General features: G+C 38.4%; 1 protein-coding gene across 2 annotated transcripts in view; it reads left to right on the plus strand.

Annotated features, from left to right (window-relative positions):
* The first annotated feature begins 5375 nt into the window (after positions 1-5375).
* The window catches only part of Fmo1 (flavin containing monooxygenase 1), a 33220-nt gene continuing 28409 nt past the window's right edge, over positions 5376-10186 (plus strand). Inside the window, exon 1 of one of the 2 annotated variants that reach the window (XM_005374832.2) lies at positions 5376-5510. The gene's annotated coding sequence lies outside the window, so the exon portion shown is untranslated. Of the gene's footprint in view, positions 5511-5593; positions 5737-10186 lie in introns of those variants that run through there. The other variant, XM_005374833.2, reaches the window with a different exon arrangement.

The following is a 10186-nucleotide window of genomic DNA, read 5'->3' on the forward strand; positions in this document are numbered from 1 at the left end:
ATCACATTAAATTTAGGAACCATTCATTTGGGGTCTGTCAAAACAAAAAAAAAAAAAACCGCTTTTGGAGATTAGTCTGTAACACTTTTCATTCCTCAATGCCAAACCCTCCTCATGTCCAGTTCTGGTGCTTATGCTATGGTTGACAGTGTTTGCTCTTCTGCAAAAGATGTTAGCTGGAGACGGTTTCCTCAAAAATCTTTCTTTGTGACTCTTCTTTTTACTGATCTTTTATATCAACTCTCCTTTGCTGTATGCTAGTTCCTTTGTTTTCTCTATCAATAGCCAGAAATATCACATTTGTTCTGCGTTGATAAACACACTTAAAAATGAAATGCTTAAACTATTATACGTAATGAAATTTCAAGCAATTATTTGAAATAATAATTATTTTTAAAACATGACCAAGAGAAAAATTTATCCTTGAAGCCAGTCTTTCATCCAGGAGCATGCTGCTACTGGTCTGTAACCTTTGGCTGTCACCCCAGAGGCAGATAGTGCAGACTTAGGCAGAATGCTTTATCTTGTTTACTCTGCCCTATGGTTAGTGGGAGCACGAATGAAGCTAAAAAAAAGGTTTTTAAGATCTGATTCTACCTAACCAGGTCAGATACAAAATGGGATTGAGGGTTTTATTAAGGAAAATACCTTTGAAAGGAAAAACAGGGAGAGCATAGGAAAAGCTGGAAGAATGATCAGGCCACAGTGCAAATCTGGTTCTCAGTGAAGGACAAAAGGAAGAAAGTCTGCATAGATCTGGGCATGGTGTCGCACATCTGTAATCTCAGCACTAGGGAGGCTAAGGCAAGAGGACTGTCGTGAGTTCAAGGCCAGCCTGGGTTACAAAGTGAGCTCAAGGCCAGCCTGAACTGCAGAGAGAGACCCTGTCTCAGAAAGACAAAAAAGAAGAAGAAGAAGAAGGAGGAGGAGGAGGAGGAGGAGGAGGAGGAGAAGAAAGAGGAGAAGAAGGGCTAGATAGAAACAGCTGAGACTGCTGTGCAATTCAAATACGATTCAGCAGAACCATTGAGGACTTCTCCTCCCATCAGAGAAACTTAGAGCTGGTACTGTCTCTACCACCTGTTCAGCTAAACCACTGTGAGGACTGGCTGCTCTATCCATGAGGTGACACGGATACAGCTAAAACTTACATTCTAGTGCTATACTTCAATGTCCACTTACCTATGGTACATCTTTGGGGCACAGACTTTAATTATAACTAATTAAAGGACTTTCGTTGTTAGATATCTCTCTACTTTGAGCTCATGTTCAGGAGAAGGTGGCTGGTTGTGGACGAGGATCAATTCCTCTTGATGTTGAGCTATTTTAAGTTGTAGCGACCTAAGTAAGCTGGGTAAAATACCAAATGTCAATGATCTTATAAAATGATTCCTTCTTATTTAATTTTTTTATTTCTGACAACTTATGCATCAGGGAACAGACTTAGAGTAATGATTTTCCCAAGTTATGTGACTTGTAAGTGGCCCCACTGGGGTTTTTAGCCAGCACCATCTGAGACTCAAACCAGAGCTAAATGAAAGGTATACAAGGTGATGAAACCATTGAAGAACTCATGTATTAGCTCAGCATTTCCCAGTAACTGCCTTACATCCAAGATGGAACATCATGTTAATAAATTTTGCCCCCTTTCTATGCAATGAAGATAGAAATGATCCCTAGGAGTTTTAAAAAGTTGATAAAGTATACTTGTGAAAGAAAAACTGAAATGATTTTAATATATTTGTATCTAACAATATATCATATTAATGTTAATAAGCATTATGTCAGTTCAGGTATTAAGGTCGTTATTTAAGGTATCTGAATAAGAATGAGAACTGCATTTATTTGAGAAACAAAGGCAGGGAGGATAAAAATGTAGACTATGAGGGACATAAGTTTGAGTAGAACTGCATTCTTCACTAGCAAAGAGAGAAATATCTAAGTTATTTAAACAGAAAAGAGAAAAAAAAAAGGCTGGGGATATAGCTCAGTGGTTTAAGTGCCTGCCTAGCAAGTGCAAGGTCCTGAGTTCAGTTCCTGGTACCACCAAAACAAAGAAAGAAAGAAAGAGAAAAACAATTAAAACAAAAAGGAAGGATAGTGCTGGGGATGGTAGTGCACAGCTATAATCCCAAAACTCAGGAGGCTGAGGCAGGAGGATTGTTGGGAGTTCAAGGCCAGCCTGGGCTACAAAATGAGCTCAAGGCCAGCCTGAACGGCATAGCGAGACCCTGTCTCAAAAAGACAAAAAAAAAAGAAAAAAACAAAAGAAGAAGAAGAAGAACAGAGCCATTGGATGGGTACAATGCTCTATGGCATACAATGAGATCTCTCTGTGCAGCTGTTTGAATATTCAGTAAAGTTCTTAAACAGAGCAAATTTAGTTGAGATAGGCTTTTCTGTAGACCAGAGAAGCAGCTAAACTCTCTGCTTAGATTGGGATGAGTCAGAACAATAATAGTATAGACCATGGGGAAGTAAATAGAAGCCAGGTGGAGAGCTGTCAAGTTAAGGACTTGCAACTAAGGACAGGGAGACCCCAGCTGCTACCCATATCACATATATTTCAAATAAGCTCTCAGGTTACCTAAGCTCAGAAAGGCTCGTTTAAAGGATTTGTCACACAAGGGACAAATTTGGAGTCCTAACTTGTACCAGACTCATAACATCATGGAATAGCCTTAGATAAACACCACAAGCAAGAACATACAGCTACATATTAACTTATGTGTTTAACATGTATTAAGCACTACTCACTATCAGGTGCTCTGGTATGTCTGGAGATATCAAGATGGGAAGAAAGAAAGAAAGAAAAGGAAGAAGAAAAAGAAAGGAAAGAGAGAAAGAAAGAGAAAGAAAGAAAGAAAGAAAGAAAGAAAGAAAGAAAGAAAGAAAGAAAGAAAGAAAGAAAAGACAGAAAAAGATAGGGCAACTACTGAGGCTTCACTGAATTCTGTAGCATTCACAAAGAATTTCTGCAAATATTATCGCCTGTAATCCTTACCAAAGCCTTGTATGTTAGGTGCAGTGGGGATGATTATCCCACTCCACCTGTAAGAATGTTAAGGGATTCTGATTCCTTTTCTGCTTCACCCCACTCTACCATACTATTCTAAAATACCATGGCATTTCCAGCTAACAGCAAACTCCTCAGGCAGACACGGAATACACCCTTCACTGCTAATGCAGCCTCCCCACAAGCTTCCCATGAAGCTATGAAGACACCTGAAGAAATGTAAACAGAGTGACTGCTCTTTGCTCCAGTCTTTGGATGGTAGAGGCGTGGGTCACTGCCTCAGCAATGCTGGCAGACACAAGGCACGTTTCAGCACAGTGCCCAGCCTTCGTAGGCCTTCTGCTGTCTCCAGATCCTCTCCATGCATTTGTTCTGCAGGGGTGTGCAAAAAAAAGAGCAAAAACCAAAGAGCACAAGCCACAAACCCTCAGCATGACTCGTGCAGGTAAACAGCCTCTTGAAGCTTTGAGTGAAGGAATTAAGAGGTGGGCAGTTGTATGCATTTTAACTTTGTTTTATGTGGGAGAAAGAGAAAGTAATTGTACTCAGTAGGTTTAATTTACAATCAAGGCTAAAACTGGGTAAATTGCGTGCTCTCCTTCCGCTCTAAAATTCTATGGCTCCAACTACGAATCAGAGCAGGAGAAAGAAGGAAGGAAGGAAGGAAAAGGAAAATTCTAAGAAACAGCCTGCCAGTGCTTCACTCAAAAGAGCTTAGGTATCAAGCATGAATAAGCAATCCCCAAGTTTCAATACCTTCAGATAAAACAGATTCTTTCTCTTTGATGTATGTGTCCAGTGCAGGTAGGCTCTGCTCTCCACAGTCACACAGAGGTCCAGGCCACTAGGCAGTTGTTGGTTACCACGCTGAAGGAAGAGAAAGTCATATAGAATCTACACTGGCAATGTAATGGTCCAGCCCAGCAGGACACACATTAAGTTCAGTTTTTTGAGCAGACTAGTTGCACAATCCCAATCAACCACTAGGGGACCATGCAGTACAATCCTTCCATATTTCTAGAAGGCACAAGTCCATAATATTTCCTGAAAATCCCACTAATCTGGTTTATTAGGATCTAGGTCCACCTGAACAAGGAGACACAGAGTTTTCCTCATCCTATGGCCTAATATACAACTGAAAAGAAACCTTACACATAGCAGAAAGTGAAGGTTTCTCTGAAGGATAATTCCTCACTTTTAATTAATATAAATCTCTAGCTAAGTCGAAAACATGACATAATAAAGTGGCCACATTTATGCTTGACCACATCTTAAAGTCCTTTGATATCTCTTCTATTAGCACTATGTCTGGTAAGGCCTAGGGACCTCCATGGTGTGTGCCACGTACAGATCAAAGGAAGCACTGAGAGGTGCTAAGCTCGCAATGTCAGTGGTCACCCTGTCCCTCATCATATCTCTGACTCAATGTCAAACACATTTTGGTTTTTAAGAACACATGAGTTAACAGTAGCCTAGAAGGCTCACTTTCTGGATAAGGATAAAGTTTAAAGTTATTCAAATATTATCATCTTCACAGTTGCAGGAAGAGGTAACAATGCTGTCTCCTTGCCAGATGTTTAGTAAGCCAGAGATACGACTTGAGTGATCCCAATGAGCAAAAACACACTCAGTTATTTACAACAGGCTCCAGAATCAGGACCAAAATCTGTAGTTATAGTACTGAAACCAAGAGAAAAGATTTATTTTTTCAGAAGCTTCTCTCTGCTTCAGTCTGCCAATCTCCCTTGGCGTTTGCTCTCAGTGACTGTGACAGACATTACCATCACCATCACCATCATCCACAGTCCTTACTACATACAAGGCTCTGGATGTAGGTTACTTCATCTAACCACCAGAACTCTTTGAAGCAGCTACTACTACACTTATCTTCTACTGAGGAAACTGAAGCTGATAAAAGAAGCCATACAGTTTTTCCAAGATTGCTCTCATACTGGCTGGTGAACACAATATTTGAACTCAGCACTTGTGATTTCAAATGCCATGTCCTTCCCGCATGTCCATCTTGTACTCCTCCAAGAGCCTGGGGAATCATCTACATGTAAAAGAATTTTAATAACATGGGAGATGCATAAATTTTTTAAATAATCATTTCTCTGAATGTTAATTGAACCAAAACTCTTAAAAGTGAAGTTTGGATGTAGCAGCGATTAACATGATTATCCTATTTTATTCTTGTCCCTTTGAAGAGTCAGACTGGTAAGCAATGGGATTGATAACTCCTTAACTTTATTTATACCTTGCAGGCAGAATGAGCCTGAAGTGCATTTCAGCCAGTATTTCTATTGGTATTTCACTATTGCGATTAATCAAGGGGTAAGATATAAATAAGGGTGGCTTCCAAATTTTGCATAACATTGCTTATCTCTTAGACCAAGCTCGTCCTGTGTGCTGGGGACTCCTGCTGTTTTGATTTCTGCTGCTCCAGAGTTCTAACTGGCAGAGCCATTGCCAAAAGTAATTACAAGTACATAAAGTAAGTAACCAGATGTAATCTCTGTCTCCTTTGGATGAAAAAGGTGGGGCTGGGATTTTTCCTGTTTTGTTGTTGTACTTCAGAGCAGAACCACATCACCAGAACATAGCTTCCTCTGCGCATGACCCCAGAGGAACTATAAAGAAACTCTCTGTTCCAAAGTAAGGAGCAGAGCTTGAGTACTCATGATGGCACAATAAAACCAGACATTGAGTCTTCTGTAAGGGTAAGTACTACTGGTAAGTACCCTTCTGCATAGACTATTAAGTAATTGAACCAAATCTTAAGTGGAAAACTTATACTTCCAAGGGAAAGGGAAATCAGTGAGTTCTCTTGAATACAATACTTTCTTCAACAGCTTCTAGCATGGTCTGAGACAATGGTTTGGGTGGTTGTCTACCAAATGCTCACATTTGGCACAAGAGGAAAGCAGGAAACAAACCTCCTCTGAAATTCTACTAACTTATATTGGGATTTTGTTGTTTTTTTCTGTTGTTAAGTATTTCATGTTTCATTCTATGAACTGTGTCAAAATTTCTTGATCTCCATGCTATTGCTAGATCATTTTTGCTAATCCCATGCCCAGTGAAATTCACAGTTATAAATACCAGGTTTTCAAAATCACTTCCAGGTGGCCAGTTCAGCACCATCTGTTTTACAGATGGAGAAACTGAGCCTCAGTCCCTGATTATTTCTCAGAGTTTCCCCTCTGTCATAAGGAAATTGCCATGGCCTTGTAACCAGCAGAATTGTTGTTGTCTGGAGGATGTGTTAGGAATAGGCTTGAGAAGTAGAAGGTAGCTGCTAGTGGACAGAAGTTCTGCAGCAGAGTCCTGCCACAGCCCAAGTCTCGAATCAGCTTGGGCCCATGTTCTCAGATGCTAAGGAAGCATCTTAATCCAGCCCCAATTATAATCCAGCTCTATCTACTAGTTCTGATTATACCTGCACTATCACAGCCAACTTAAGTATGTGCTACCGTTGTGCCGTCTGCACCACTTAGGATTCCAAGACATTTTCATGTGCTGAGCAGTGTGTGAGACAGAGGGTGTGGGGAAGGGAAGCAAGCGGGGTGGGGAATGCATACGTGCATAAAGGGCTGTGTAGAGACTGACAGCACCAATAAAGTGGGCTTTTTAGTAAGTACATAAGTGCGTCATGCTGGCAACAATTAAACTCTGGCTAATGATCCATTGTAGAGTTCAGAGAAAGAATGAGGGAGAGTAGTAGGAGGCTGGATATGATCATAATATATTATGTGCCTGTGTGAAAATACCATATTTACATCTAATTTTTGTAAGAGTAATAGTCACTAAAACATATTTTTAAAAAATAAAGGCTTAAAGTGAATAAAATATACACAGAAAGTAAGATTTTTTCCTGGAGTTCCCCAAACATTTAAGGTTCAGGGGGCCTTTAGTGTGTGGGTGATTGCTTCACAGCACCCCCACGCTGAATTTCCGCTTAGTAAGTCAACAGGTCCAAACAACTTAATAAGTCTTTACATTCTCACAACTTTATAGTTGCTGGAACAAATAATACACAAATGGAAAGTGAGTGAATATTATTATTACATTCTTTGCAGCAGTTATTCAGCAGTAGGATTTCTGTGCCTGCTGGTGACTGTCCAGCTTCTCAAATCCTGTATCAGATAGGACGTGACTGCTTCATTTGATCTTGATTTTCCTCAAGTCCTTTCTTGTTACCAACAGCAGTTGCTGATCACCCACTTTGAATGGCGCACAAGTTAATCACATGGTGAAACTGCAAAAAACCTTGAATACTTAGTGTCTAACGGACCGTCACTGTGCTTTACCTCACAATGTAAATTTACACAAGGAAGCTCTAGGGTTTAGGAATTTCAGCCCAGTTTCCTGTTCTAATAACCCTTTTACATCGTCTTAATACATTTAAGTGGACCTTCAATCTCATTTAAGTACATTACATATTCACAACTTATTTCTTTGAAATGGAGGACATAGTATAAAATCCATAGGGAAAAATCTGGTAGTTTCTAACTTTGTGAATAAAAATGAGGAATTTTTATGCAACCAAGAGTGACTTCCCAACTTGTTTAGCATTTTTTTTTACCTATTTTCCTTGTTATATTTTTATAGCTCTGCTTCTTTTTATTTTAAAGCAAAGAAAAGAGAATTTCAAAACAAGATAATAGGAAAGTAACAATAATTAATGCATTGCATATTGTTATCCTCAAAGTAGTTACTCTGAGTACAATTTATAGGCATGAAATATTGTACAAACAATATTAGGACAAAACTTTCTTTTCAGTGAACTAAGAGAAACCAGCTGGATAGCTATCTTAACTATTTTGTGTGTGTGTGTGTGTGTATATATATATTTTTTTTCCTTTTCCCTTCCTTCTTTTTCCCTTTCCCCCATCACAATTTCTCTTTTCTTTTGAACAGTTTCTTCCCAATCTACAATATCTATTGTACATTTTGGATCCTATTTCCTCTTACAGCTTCTCATACTAGTGACACTGCACTATGTTCACACATTTGGGTCTGATTTATTTCACTTATGAGTATGGTCTCCAGTTGCATTCATTTACCTATAAAAGTCTCAAGTTTATCCTTCTTTATGGCTGAGTAGTACTCCATTTTATAAAAAGACCACATCTTTTTTATATATTTCTTGGTTGATGGGCATTTGGGTTGTTTCCAAGATTTAGTTATTACAAATTGTACTGCTGTAAAACTGGGTGCACGTATATCACTCTAGTATGATGTTTTTAATTCTTCTGAGAAGATACCCAAAAAGGGAATAGCTGAGCCAAATGGGACCTCTACTCCTAGTTTTTTTTAGGAATCTCCACACTGATTTCCATAGTGGTTGTAGCAGTCTACACACCACCAACAGTTGGAAAAGGGTTCCTTTTTCCCCACACCCGCTCCAGCATCTGTTATTGGTTGATTTCTTGATGACAGCCATTCTTTCTGGGGTGAGATGGAATCTCACCATTGGCATCTTTCAAACGACCAGTGATGTTAAACATTTTCTCATATATTTATTTACTACTGCATTTCTTCATCTGAGAACTGTGTATTTATCTCAGAAGCCCATTTTTGGATTGGGTCTTTGAATTTGGGGGCCTGATTTTTTTAATATCTTATGTTCTAGATATAAGTCCTTTGTCTGAGGGACAGCTGGCTGTAATATTTTCCCACTCTGTGGCTGGTATTTTTACTTTGTTGGTGATTTCCTTTGTTGTACAAAAAAATTTTTAATAAGGTGAGATCCCATTTGTTGATTCTTTGTAGTTTTTCTTGTGCAGACTGGGTTTTATTGAGTATTTTTGCATCTATATTCATTAGGGAGATTGGCCTGTAGTTTTCTTTTTTGGTTGGGTCTTTCTCTGGTTTTGGTATCAAGGTAATATTTGCCTCCAGGAATGAGTTAGGGAGAATTCCTTCGCTTTCAATTTCATTAAAGAATTTGAGAAGAACTGGCATTAAATCTTCTCTATATTTCTTGTAGAATTCAGCTGTGAATCCATCAGGACCTAGGCTTTTCTTTGTTGTTAAGTTTTTAATTATATTATCAATTTCATTGACTGATATTGGGTTATTTAGAATTTTTTATATCTTCTTGACTTAGTTTTGGCAATTTGATTATGTCTAGTAATCTGTCCATTTCTTCTGTGTTTTCCATCTTATTAGGGTACAGTTTCTATAATAGGTATTGATGATCTTCTGGATTTCTGTAGGATCCATTTCTGTAGGATTTCTGTAGGATGATCTTCTGGATTTCTGTAGGATTTCTGTAGGATCCTTCCGTGAAGAGGTTCTTAATGTCTTTCTGTAGGATCCATTTCTGTAGGATCTTGATTTTCCCCTTTTCATTCCTAATTGCTTAAATTTGTGTTTTTTTCTTTCCTCTTTTTGATGAAGTTGGCTAATGGTTTAATAATTTTATTTATTCTTTCAGAGAACCAACTTTTCAAGCCATTGATTCTTTGTATTGTTTTCTTAATCTCGATTGCATTAATTTCTGCTTTTACCTTTGTAATTTCCTCCCTCACATGAGCTTTGGGTTTGACCTGTTCTTCTTCTAGAAGTTTGAGGATCAATATTAGGTTATTTATTTGAGCTCCTTCTGTTTTCTTGACATGAGAGTTCATTGCTATAAATTTCTGTCCTAGGACTGCTTTCATTACATCCCATAGTTTCTGATATTTTGTATCAGTGTTATCATTTAGTTGCAAATACTGTTTAATTTCATCTGTGACCCATTGGTTGTTCAGCAGGGTGTTGTTTACTTTCCATGTGTTTATGTAGTTTTTGTGATTTCTTTTTCCTCTGATTTCTACTTTCATTGCACTATGGTCAGATAGTATGCATGGGATGATTTCAATTCCTCTACATTCTCTTCAGCACGTTTTATGGGCTAATATGTGATCTATTTTGGAGAACATCCCATGTACCACTCAGAGGAATGTGTATTCTGATGTTGTAGGATGGAACACCCTAAGACATCTAGTAAGTCCATTTGTTCATAGGTTTGTTTTAATTCTGATATTTCTTTGTCAATTTTTTGTCTGGTTGATCTATCTAATTGTGAGAGTGGGGCTTTAAGGTCCCCCATTACAAATGTGTTAGTGCTTATTGGATTTCTCATGTTTGTTTTGGTTTGGTTTTTTTTTTTTTTTTTTTTTT

The sequence above is a fragment of the Chinchilla lanigera genome, unplaced genomic scaffold (assembly GCF_000276665.1).
Source record: "Chinchilla lanigera isolate Chin_1 unplaced genomic scaffold, ChiLan1.0 scaffold00005, whole genome shotgun sequence".
Taxonomy (NCBI): Eukaryota; Metazoa; Chordata; class Mammalia; order Rodentia; family Chinchillidae; genus Chinchilla; species Chinchilla lanigera.